The sequence below is a fragment of the Arachis duranensis genome, chromosome 9, assembly GCF_000817695.3.
Source record: "Arachis duranensis cultivar V14167 chromosome 9, aradu.V14167.gnm2.J7QH, whole genome shotgun sequence".
Lineage (NCBI taxonomy): Eukaryota > Viridiplantae > Streptophyta > Magnoliopsida > Fabales > Fabaceae > Arachis > Arachis duranensis.
The window spans coordinates 74,844,817-74,858,068 of record NC_029780.3 but is presented as its reverse complement, the minus strand read 5'-3'; the positions used below and the strand labels follow the sequence as shown (position 1 = coordinate 74,858,068).

Genomic DNA, 13,252 nt, shown 5'->3' with positions numbered 1-13,252 from the left:
CACTTGCTGGTTTGTTGTGCGGAGTTGTGACAAAGTGTTATTCACGTTTGAGAGTCTCAAGTCTTTGGTGCCATTGTTGATGATCACAATTTCGTGCACCAAGTTTTTGGCGCCGTTGCCGGGGATTGTTCGAGTTTGGACAACTGACGGTTCATCTTGTTGCTCAGATTAGGTAATTTTATTTTCAAAAAGTTTTCAAAAATCTTTCAAAAATTTTTTCTTTGTTTTCATTTTTCCAAAAATTAATTTTCAAAAAAAATTCAAAAAAATATTTTTTTTTCTTATTTGAGTCTAGAGTCAAATTTTAAGTTTGGTGTCAATTGCATGTTTTTAAAATTTATGCATTCTTTTTTCGAAAATTCATGCATGTGTTCTTCATGATCTTCAAGTTGTTCTTGATAAATCTTCTTGTTTGATCTTTAAATTTTCTTGTTTTGTGTCTTTTGTTGTTTTTCATATGCATTTTTGCATTCATAGTGTCTAAGCATTGAAGATTTCTAAGTTTGGTGTCTTGCATGTTTTTCTTTTCTTGAAAATTTTTCAAAAATAAGTCTTGATGTTCATCTTGATCTTCAAAGTGTTCTTGGTGTTTATCTTGACATTCATAGTGTTCTTGCATGCATCATGTGTTTTGATTCATAATTTTCATGTTATGAGTCATTTTTGTGTTTTTCTCTCTCATCATTAAAAATTCAAAAATAAAAAATATCTTTCCCTTATTTCTCTCATAAAATTCGAAATTTTGGGTTGACTTAGTCAAAAATTTTTAAAATAAGTTGTTTCTTATTAGTCAAGTCAAGATTTCAATTTTAAAAATCCTATCTTTTCAAAATCTTTTTCAAAAATCAATTCTTTTCAATTTTTTTATTATTTTTGAAAAATTTTAAAAATTATTTTTCAAAATCTTTTTCTTAATTTCATTTCATAATTTTCAAAACTTTACTAACAATTAATGTGATTGATTCAAAAATTTGAAATTTGTTACTTTCTTGTTAAGAAATGTTCAATCTTTAAATTCTAGAATCATATCTTTTAGTTTCTTGTTAGTCAAGTAATCAATTTTAATTTTAAAAATTAAATCTTTTTCAAAATAAATTTCAATCATACCTTTTCAAACATATCTTTGTCAAAATATCTTTTTCAATCATATCTTTTTCAAAAATTTGATTTTAAAATATCTTTTCTAACTTCTTATCTTTTCAAAATTGATTTTCAAATCTTTTTCAACTAACTAATTGACTTTTTGTTTGTTTCTTATCTTTTTCAAAACCACCGAACTACTTTTCTCACTCTAATTTTCAAAAATCATCTCCCTCTTTTTCAAAATTCTTTTAATTAACTAATTATTTCAAATTCTAATTTTGATTTTATTCCTTCTCTTAGTTTTCAAATTTTAACTTTAATTTAAAATAAAAACAAAAATATTTTTCTTTTATTTTAAGTTAAATTTCAAAAACCCCTCTCTCTCTCATCTCTTTCTATTTATTCATTCATTTATTAACAATTCTCTTCATCTCAACAATTCAAACCCACTCTTCCCCTTTTTGTTTGGATTCTTACTTTTTCCTTCTTCTATTCTTTTCTTCTTCTACTAACATAAATGAACCTCTCTACTGTGGTAAAGAGGATCCCTATTATTATTATTTTCTATTCCCTTCTTTTTCATATGAGCAGGAGCAAGGACAAGAATATTCTTGTTGAAGCAGACCCTGAACCTGAAAAGACTCTGAAGAGGAAACTAAGAGAAGCTAAATTTTAACAATCCAGAGACAACCTTACAGAAATTTTTGAAAAGGAAGAGGAGATGGCAGCCGAAAATAATAATGCAAGAAGGATGCTTGGTGATTATACTACACCTACTTCCAAGTTTGATGGAAGAAGTATCTCAATCCCTGCCATTGGAAGAAACAATTTTGAGCTGAAACCTTAACTAGTTGCTCTATTGCAACAAAACTGCAAGTTCCATGGACTTCCATCAGAAGATCCCTACCAGTTTTTAACTGAGTTCTTGCAGATCTGTGAGACTGTTAAGACTAATGGAGTAGATCTTGAAGTCTACAGGCTCATGCTTTTCCCTTTTGCTGTAAGAGACAGAGCTAGAACATGGTTGGACTCACAACCTAAAGATAGCCTGAACTCTTGGGATAAGTTGGTCACAGCCTTCTTGGCTAAGTTCTTTCCTCCTCAAAAGCTGAGCAAGCTTAGAGTGGATGTTTAGATCTTCAAACAAAAAGATGGTGAATCCCTCTATGAAGCTTGGGAAAAATACAAGCAGATGACCAAAAGGTGTCCTTCTGACATGCTTTCAGAGTGGACCATTCTGGATATATTCTATCATGGTCTATCTGAGTTCTCTAAGATGTCATTGGACCATTCTGCAAGTGGATCCATTCACCTAAAGGAAAAACCTACAAAAGCTCAAGAACTTATTGACATGGTTGCAAATAACCAATTCATGTACACTTCTGAGAGGAATTCTGTGAATAATGGGATGCCTCAGAGGAAGGGAGTTCTTGAGATTGATGCTCTGAATGCCATATTGGCTCAGAACAAAATGTTGACTCAACAAGTCAACATGATTTCTCAAAGTCTGAATGGATGGCAAAATGCATCCAACAGTACTAAAGAGGCATATTCTGAAGAAGAAGCCTATGATCCTGAGAACCCTGCAATGACAGAGGTAAATTACATGGGTGAACCCTATGGGAACACCTATAATTCCTCATGGTGAAATCATCCAAATTTCTCATGGAAGGATCAACAAAAGCCTCAACAAGGCTTTAATAATGGTGGAAGAAAAAGGCTCAGCAATAGCAAGCCTTTTTCATTATCTTCTCAGTAACAGACAGAAAATTTTGGGCAGAGCTCCTCTAGCTTAGCAAACATAGTCTCTAATCTGTCTAAGGCCACTTTAAGTTTCATGAGTGAAACAAGGTCATCCATCAGAAATTTGGAGGCATAAGTGGGCCAGCTGAGTAAGAAAATCACTAAAACTCCTCCTAGTACTCTCCCAAGCAATACTGAAGAGAATCCAAAAAGAGAGTGCAAGGCCATTGACATAGTTAAAATGGCCGAACCTAGAGAGGAATGGGAGGACGTGAATCCCAATGAGGAAGACCTCATGGGACGTCTCCCAGACAAGAAGGAGTTCCCTATTGAGGACCTAAAGGAATATGAGGCTCATATAGAGACCATAGAGATTCTATTAAACTTCCTTCTGCCATTCATGAGCTCTGAAAACTATTCTTCCTCTGAAGAGGATGAAGATGTAACTAGAGAGCAAGTTGCTCAATATCTAGGAGCTATCATGAAGCTGAATGCCAAGTTGTTTGGTAATAAGACTTGGGAAGATGCACTTCCCTTGCTCATTAGTGAACTAGATACATGGGTTCAGCAAACTTTACCTCAAAAGAAACAAGATCCTGGTAAATTCTTAATACCCTGTACCATAGGCACCATGACCTTTGAGAAGGCTCTGTGTGACCTGGGGTCAGGTATAAATCTTATGTCACTCTCTGTAATGGAGAAACTGGGAATCTTTGAGGTACAAACTACCACTTTCTCATTAGAGATGGCAGACAAGTCAATAAGACAAGCTTATAGAATGGTAGAGGACATGTTAGTGAAGGTTAAAGGCCTTTACATCCCTGCTGATTTCATAATCTTAGACACTAGGAAGGAATAGGATGAATGCATCATCCTTGGAAGACCCTTCCTAGCCACAGCAAGAGCTGTGATTGATGTTAACAGAGGAGAATTAGTCCTTCAATTGAATGGGGACTACCTTGTGTTTAAGGCCCAAGGGTATCCCTCTATAAATATGAAAAAGAGGCACGATAAGCTTCTCTCAATACAGAGTCAAACAAAGCCCCCACAATCAAACTATAAGTTTGGTGTTGGGAGGCCACAACAAACTCTAAGTTTGATGTTGAACCCCCACATTCAAACTCTAAGTTTGGTGTTGGGAGTCCACAACATTGACCTGATCACCTGTAAAGCTCCATGAGAGCACACTGTCAAGCTAGTGACATTAAAGAAGCGCTTATTGGGAAGCAACCCAATTTTTATTTATCTAATTTTATTTTTATTTTTTTTATGTTTTATTAGGTTCATGATCATGTGGAGTCACAAAACAAATACTAAAATTAAAAACAGAATCAAAAATAACACACCCTGGAGGAAGAGCTTACTGGCGTTTGAAAGCCAGTAAGAAGCATCTGGCTGGCGTTCAATGCCAAAACAGAGCATGAATCTGGAGTTGAACGCCAGAAACAAGCAACAATTTGGCATTTAAATGCCAGGATTACACCCTGAGGAGAGCTGGTGTTAAACGCCAGAAACAAGCATGGAACTGGTGTTCAATGCCAGAAACATGCTGCAGACTGGCGTTGAACGCCCAAAACAAGCATAGAACTGGCGTTTAACTCCAAAAACAAGCATCAATCTAGAGTTAAATGCTAGGATTGCATGCAGAGGGCATTTTACACGCCTTATTGGTGCAGGAATGATAATCCTTGACACCTCAGGATCTGTGGACCCCACATGATCATCTCATGATCTGTGGACCCTACAGGATCCCTACCTACCTCAACTCACCTTCTCTCTTCTTCACACAATCCAATAACACTCTTCCCCAAAAACCCTTCACCAATCACCTCAATCTCTCTTCCCCATCACCTCTTCACCACTCACATCCATCCACTCTTCCCCAAAAACCCCACCTACCCTCAAATTCAAAATCCCTTTCCCACCCAAACCCACCCAATATGGCCGAACCTTAACCCCTCTCCCTCCACTATATAAACCCCTCTATCATTCTTCATTTTCACAACACAACCCTCTCTTCTCCCCCTTGGCCGAATAAACACCTCTCTCCCTCTCCTCCTTTTTTTTCTTTTTCTTCTCTTCTTTCTTCTCTTGCTCGAGGGCGAGCAATATTCTAAGTTTGGTGTGGTAAAAGCATAGCTTTTTTGTTTTTCCATAACCACTTATGGCACCTAAGGCCGGAGAAACCTCTAGAAAAGGGAAAGGAAAGACAAAAGCTTCCACCTCCGAGTCATGAGAGATGGAGAGATTCATCTCAAAGTTCCATCAAGACCACTTCTATGAAGTTGTGGCCAAGAAGAAGGTGATCCCTGAGGTCTTTTTCAAGCTCAAGAAAAACGAGTATCCAGAGATCCGACATGAGATCCAAAGAAGAGGTTGGGAAGTTCTTACCAACCCCATTCAACAAGTCGGAATCCTAATGGTTCAAGAGTTCTATGCCAATGCATGGATCACTAGGAACCATGATCAAAGTATGAACCCGAATCCAAAGAATTATCTTACAATGGTTCGGGGAATACTTAGATTTCAGTCCGGAAAATGTGAGGTTGGCATTCAACTTGCCTATGATGCAAGAAGATGCACGCCCCTACACTAGAAGGGTTAACTTTGATCAAAGGTTGGACTAAGTCCTTATGGACATATGTGTGGAAGGAGCTCAATGGAAAAGAGACTCAAAAGGCAAGCCGGTTCAATTAAGAAGACTGGACCTAAAGCCTGTGGCTAGAGGATGGTTGGAGTTCATGCAACGCTCCATCATCCCCGCTAGCAACTGATTTGAGGTTACTGTAGATCGGGCCATCATGATCCATAGCATCATGATTGGAGAGGAACTAGAAGTTCATGAAGTCATCTCTCTTGAATTCTACAAAATAGCCGAAAAGTCCTCCACCATGGCAAGGCTAGTTTTCCTCATCTTATTTGCCATCTATGCTACTCAGCTGGAGTTATCATAGAAGGAGACATCCTCATTAAAGAGGATAAGCCCATCACTAAGAAGAGGATGGAACAAATAAGAGAGTCCATTCATGGATCTCAAGAGACACATGAGGAAGCTCATCATCAAGAAATCACTGAGATGCCTCAAGGGATGCATTTTCCTCCAAAAAACTATTGGGAATAACTCAACACTTCTATAGAAGACTTGAGTTATAACATGGACCAACTAAGGGTGGAACACCAAGAGCACTCCATCATTCTCCATGAGATTAGAGAAGATCAAAGAGCAATGAGGGAGGAGCAACAAAGGCAAGGAAGGGACATAGAGGAGCTCAAGGACATCATTGGTCCTTCAAGAAGAAGACACCACCATCACTAAGGTGGACTCATTCCTTGTTTTTATTTCTCTGTTTTTCAATTTTTATGCTATATGTTTGTCTATGTTTGTGTCTTTACTACATGATCATTAGTATTTAGTAACTATTTCTTAAGGCTATGAATAATTCCATGAATCCTTCACCTTTCTTAAATGAAAAATGTTTTTAATACAAAAGAACAAGAAGTACATGAGTTTCAAATTCATCCTTGAAATTAGTTTAATTATATTGATGTGGTGACAATACTTTTTGTTTTCTGAATGAATGCTTGAACATTGCATATTTTTGATCTTGTTGTTTATGAATGTTAAAATTGTTGGCTCTTGAAAGAATGATGAACAAGAGAAATGTTATTGATGATCTGAAAAATCATAAAATTGATTCTTGAAGCAAGAAAAAGCAGTGAAGAGCAAAGCTTGCGAAAAAAAAGTGGCGAAAAAATTAGAAAGAAAAAGAAAAAGCAAGCAGAAAAAGTCAATAGCCCTTAAAACCAAAAGGCAAAGGTAAAAAGGATCCAAGGCTTTGAGCATCAATGGATAGGAAGGCCCAAGGAAATAAAATCCAAGCCTAAGTGGCTAAATCAAGCTGTCCCTAACCATGTGCTTGTGGCATGCAGGTCCAAGTGAAAAGCTTGAGACTGAGTGGTGAAAGTCGTGATCCAAAGCAAATAGAGTGTGCTTAAGAGCTCTGAACACCTCTAACTAGGGACTTTAGCAAAGCTGAGTCACAATCTGAAAAGGTTCACCCAGTCATGTGTCTATGGCATTTATGTATCCGGTGGTAATACTGGAAGACAAAGTGCTTAGGGCCACGACCAAGACTTCTAAAAGTAGATGTGTTCAAGAATCAACATACTTAACTAGGAGAATTAATAACACTATATGAACTCTGAGTTCCTATAGATGCCAATCATTCTAAACTTTAAAGGATAAAGTGAGATGCCAAAACTGTTCAAAAGCAAAAAGCTACTAGTCCCGCTCATCTAATTAGAACTAATATTCATTGATATTTTGAGATTTATAGTATATTATCTTCTTTTTATCCTATTTGATTTTTAGTTGCTTAGGGACAAGCAACAATTTAAGTTTGGTGTTGGGATGAGCGGATAATTTATACGCTTTTTGGCATTGTTTTTAGGTAGTTTTTAGTAGGATCTAGCTACTTTTAGGGATGTTTTCATTATTTTTTATGCAAAATTCACATTTCTGGACTTTACTATGAGTTTGTGTGTTTTTCTGTAATTTCATGTATTTTCTGGTTGAAATTGAGAGACCTGAGCAAAACTCTGATAGAAGGATGACAAAGGACTGTTGATGCTATTGGATTCTGACCTCCCTGCACTCGAGATGGAATTTCTAGAGCTACAGAACTCCAAATGGCACGCTCCCAATGGCGTGGGAAAGTAGATATCCAGATCTTTCCAGAAATATATAATAGTCCATACTTTATTCGAGATTAGACGACGTAAACTGGCGTTCAACGCTAGTCCCATGCTGCATTCTGGAGTAAAACGCCAGAAACACGTCACGAACCAGAGTTAAACGCCAAAAACACGTTACAACTTGGCATTTGACTCCAGAAGAAGCCTCTACACGTGTAAAGCTCAAGCTCAGCCCAAGCACACACCAAAGTGGGCCCCAGAAGTGGATTTCTGCATTTAGACTTATTTTTGTAAACCCTAGTAACTAGTCTAGAATAAATAGGACATTTTAGTATTGTATTAGACATCTTGGGATCTATCTTTGGATTATTATTGGATTACTTTATGATCCTTTGATCACGTTTATGTGGGCTGGCCATTCGGCCATGCCTAGACCATCACTTATGTATTTTCAACGGTAGAGTTTCTACACACCATAGATTAAGGGTGTGGAGCTCTGCTGTACCTTGAGTTTTAATGCAATGACTACTATTTTCTATTCAATTCAACTTATTCTTGTTCTAAGATATTCGTTGCACTTCAACATGATGAATGTGATGATCCGTGACACTCATCATCATTCTCACCTATGAACGCGTGACTGACAACCACTTCCATTCTACTTTAGACCGAGCATGTATCTCTTAGATTCCTTAATCCGGATCTTCGTGGTATAAGCTAGAATCCATTGGCAGCATTCTTGAGAATTCAGAAAGTCTAAACCTTGTCTGTGGTATTCCGAGTAGGATTCAGGGATTGAATGACTGTGACGTGCTTCAAACTCGCGATTGTTGGGCGTGGTGACAGACGCAAAAGAATGAATGGATTCTATTCTGACATGATCGAGAACCGACAGATGATTAGCCGTGCTGTGACAGAGCATTTGGAACATTTTCACTGAGAGGATGGGATGTAGCCATTGACAACAGTGATGCCCTACATACTACTTGCCATGGAAAGTAGTATGAAGGATTGGATGAAAGAAGTAGGAAAGCAGATATTCAGAATGAACATAGTATCTCCATGCGCTTATCTGAAACTCCCACCAATGAATTACATAAGTATCTCTATTTTTATTTTATGCTTTATTTATCTGTTAATATTTGAAAACTATCATAATCATTTGAATCAGCCTAATTGAGATTTACAAGATGACCATAGCTTGCTTCATACCAACAATCTCCATGGGATCGACCCTTACTCACGCAAGGTATTACTTGGACGACCCAGTGCACTTGCTGGTTAGTTGTGCGGAGTTGTGACAAAGTGTGATTCACGTTTGAGAGCGCTACTAAGTCTTTGGCGCCATTGTTGATGATTACAATTTCTTGCATGAGGCAGCTATGGCAAATTATATATCATTGCGAAGCCTCGGATGTTAGCTTTCCAACACAACTAGAACCATCTCATTTAGATCTCTATATCTCAAGTTATGACCGTTTGAGTGCGGAGAGGTCAGCCTGGAGCTTAGCAATTTCTTCAACTTCTTGTGTTCCTTCCAATTTTGCATGCTTCCTTTCTATCCTCTGAGCCATTCCTGCCTTGTAATCTCTGAAATCACTTAACACACATATCAAGGCATCGAATGATAATAAGAGAGGATTAAACATAGCAAAATTAAGACCAAAGAAGCATGTTTTCAATCATAGCACAAAATCAGGAAGGAGAATGTAAAACCATGCAAATCATATGAATAAGTGGGCAAAGGCTTGATAAAAACCACTCAATTGAGCATAAGATAAACCATAAAATAGTGGTTTATCAATGAGCCACCTTCATCTGGCTTGGAAGAACCTTCTTGAGCCTTGGTGTCCTTGGGCTTGGACTTCCAATATCCTAGCCTCCTCATATAGGACTTCACATTCTCCTTGTGTTGGTATGCTATTTCTTCTTGCCTTGAGCTGAGTTCCTCCAATTTCTGCATATAGGGGGGTAATTGGGGTTCATGTTAGCCATTGCATTTCACAAGTAGCTCAACTTTGTTTGTGAATAGCAATCATATTCCACTCTAGCTACAGTCATTGTTTCATAAAGGTGTCTGAATTCAGCAAGACTCCCCATTTGTTGTAATTGTCGCTCCAAAATCATTCCTAGGCTGCCTTGCATCTCTCCCAAGTTAATCTGATCTTACTGTTCCTTGAGGTTCTCAAAGCCCCCTTGGAGTTGTTGAATGTTTTGGTTGACTTAGCTCCATTGTTGTTGCTGAGCCTCCTTGAATTGGTTGACATCCTCCCTCAAGTGGTGTAGATCTCCCGTCATTTGGTGTACATCTCCTTGCATTTGTTCCCAATTGAATCCCTCTGGAAATTGTTGATATTGGTAGTGTGGTGGTAGTTGAAGTGCTAAAAATTGAGGTTGCTCTTCTGCCTCTCCTTCTTCTTGTTGTTGTTGTGGTTCATGAGCATGGGCTCTTTGTTCTCTAGCTCTGTTAAGTGGGTGGACAACCACCACTTTTGCCATCTTCTTGGCAGTGATAAACTTGTCTTGCTTCACAATCACCTCATCAATAATCTTTTTAACTCCAGCCTCATCACACAGCCTTTGTATGATGCTGGAGAATGCCAACCTTGTGTTGTCACTGGTGCTTTTCAGTACTTTGTTAATGTTGTTGGCGATCATCTCCCCCACATTAATGTTTTCTCCTTTCATGATGCTGTAGATAAGCATAGCTCTCTCCTTGGTCCCCTCTGAAGTGTTGGATGTGGGGATCAGGGACTTTCTTACAAACTCTAGCCATCCTCTAGCTTGGGGGCTCAAATCTCTTCTCCTCAATTGGTTGGGTATTCCATCCTTGTCATTGATCCAATGCACATTTATCACACATATTTTGCTCAAAATCTCCTCAAACCCAGGGTCTTGTTGCTTCATTCTCTCTTCATAGCTCCGAGTGGAGCTTGTCCTATTCACCATTAGCATTCTTTATATGCTAGAGGGGCTATAGTCAATGGATTTCTCCCTCACACAGCTAATGTAGCCATATTGTTGCCCTGGTTGAGGTACTGGTTGGCATAGAACTCCCTCACCAAGCTTTCTACCACTTTCCTTAGTGGGTTGCATAGGAGTGACCAACCCCTCTGTTCAATCTCAATGTTGATCTCAATGTGCTCATTCCTCCCTAGTTGGAATCCAACTTCTGGAATGATTTTCCTCTCACTCACCCAACCATAAAATTGGTTTTGGTTGAATACGGAGAGGAACTTGTAAGTATTGAAAGAGCTTGAGGATCCAGAGGTTGGTTCTCTGGTTCTTCTTTTCTTTGATGCTGAGCTTTTTGGTGGTGCCATTAGGTTGGGAGAGTGTGAAAAAAAGGGGGTTGAAAGAAAGAGAAGGCAAAACAAGGTTTTGCTCCAACACCAAACTTAGGACTTGATTGTCCCAATCAAGAAAAAGAAAGAAAATCTGGGATAGTAGAAAATGAAAGGAAATGTGAAGGTGAGTGTTGTAGGGGTTGTTGAAGTGGGAGAAGAGATGGGCAGTGAGGCTTTTATAATGGATGAATGATGTGGTTCGAAGGTGGGAAATAAAAGGGATTAAATGTTTTCCCACTTTGGGAAGTGGCGCCTAGGGTGGGAAGAGGCACCAACTCTTTTCTCATTGTGTCTTTTGCGTGTGTTGAGTTCCAAGGTGCAAGTACACTTTGACTTCCTTGTTTTGTGAGTTGTTTACCATGTGGGCCCCATCTTCTCTCCTGAAATTGAAACTGAACCCATTAGTGATGATAAAATAACCCCTTCAAATTCTTTCTCATCAAGAATAAATTGAGTTGCAACTGATGGGTGTCCTTTGGGACACCAAACTTGATTCTTTGGCATCTTAATAAATTGATTTCATCATTGTGTATTTAATGTGTTTATAAGAGTGGAATAACATCAATCTTTTCATTTTCTTTTGATTCTAAACTCCTCTGAGCTCATTAAATCACGTTCATGTTCTTACCCAAAACATTAAATGCTTTCAAATTGGGTGACTTGGGCTGCTATGTTATCATTGGTGGTGGCCACACCAAACTTAATCTCTGGGCTTACTGATGCGTGAAAACTTGTCTCTCAACAAATTTCCCTTTGGCAAGTATACCGAATTGTCGTCAAGTAATAACTCACAATAGAGTGAGGTCGAATCCCACAGAGATTAACGGATTAAGCAAACAATGATTAATTGATTATCCTAGTTAGATGAATCATATTGGAGAGATAAGTAACAAGGAAATGTAAATGGCATAAAAGTAAAGAAAAGCTATAAAGTGTAGAAGAGTAAAATGGCAAGAAAAGTAAATGTAAGAACTAAAAATAAAATGAACATTGGGATCAAGAGATATTGTAATCCTCCAGATCAAGTTCATTCTCATCTCTTCCTCAATCAATGCATTCATTGATCTCCTTGGCAATCTTAAGTGATTGGATCCCAATTCCTTGGCAATCCAATCTCTCTAAGCTTGAACAATTGCCCAATTCCTTGATTTAATTGCTCATGGGAAGAGATGAAGTTTGGTTACTGATTATACCACACACATTCATAGATCAAAGTATTGGTAGGATTACATGTCACAATATCCATCCAACCCCAACCTAATCCAATGTGAGAGAGCATTTCTAGCATGATTTCCTCATTCCTCTTCCAAGGTTCAGAGGAAATCCAAGTATGAGCAATTTCTCTTCCAAGACAATTACCCAATTGAATTAAGATCGAAAGCTCTCTAGTAAAATCAAGAGAAAAGAAAGAAGAAGAAAAATAAGAACTACAATTGATCCATTGAATCACAATAGAGCTCTCTAACCCAATGAAAAGAGTTAGTTGGTCATTGCTCTACCAAAATAGAAAGAAAGAAAGTGCAGAAAAGTAAAGATGAAGATTAAAACTAAAAATGAAACTTCCAAATTCATAAATGAAAAGTACAAAGAAAAAGAAAGAGAAGGAAAAGTGTGTGAGGGGAGGGAGTCCAAAGACCCCTCTTCAATCCCCAATTTCCCAGCCTCAGTCCTTCTATAACCCTATCTTCTCTCCCTCCTAAAAAAATACTTGAATGTACAAACTAAGGCCTTTATATAGGCTCTCCTAAATTACAAAATGAAATTAAAAGCAAATTACAATTAAATGAAAATTCCTATTCTAGATGCTTCTTGTGGCCTTGATTGGTTGACACTTGTGGGCTTGCTTCCTTGAGGTTGGGTGGTCCTTGAAAGAGAAGTGATCAAATTGAGGCCCATGGTGAAATGCTGCCCAGTTGGTGTTTTTGGGGCTTTAAAAGATGCCTCTTGTTTGTGCTCCAATTTCATGCCCACTATAGAATATTATCTATCTCTGGAAAGCTCTGAATGTCAGCTTTCTAACGGAACTGGAATCACCTCAATTGGATCTCTGTAACTCAAGTTATACTCCTTTGAAGTGGACATGGTCGCTGGCATAGTCGCTAGCGTTAATGGAAAATGTGAGTCCCGATAACGCTAGCGACCAGGGGCTTAATATTTCCAGGTTCTGGAGCTCGAAATCAATGTCCACCCTATACTATTATATAGTTTTGGAAAGCTCTGGATGTCTGCTTTCCAACGCCTTTGGAAGCGCATCATTTGGAGCTCTACAACTCGAGTTACACTTCTTGGAAGGTGAAGAGGTCAGTTGGCCTTACTATAGGTTGATACCATGTTCATCTTTGCACTTTCAGGGCAGGTTTTCTACCTCAAATTTAGTGTAAACC

The 13,252-nt window shown here is 38.2% G+C and overlaps 1 non-coding gene across 1 annotated transcript; it reads right to left on the bottom strand.

The window, feature by feature from the left end:
* Positions 1 to 2,197: 2,197 nt before the first annotated feature.
* LOC127742001 (small nucleolar RNA R71) lies at positions 2,198 to 2,305 on the bottom strand. The gene has a single exon (XR_008003188.1). It is a non-coding gene; the product is annotated as a small nucleolar RNA R71 (small nucleolar RNA).
* Positions 2,306 to 13,252: the final 10,947 nt, after the last annotated feature.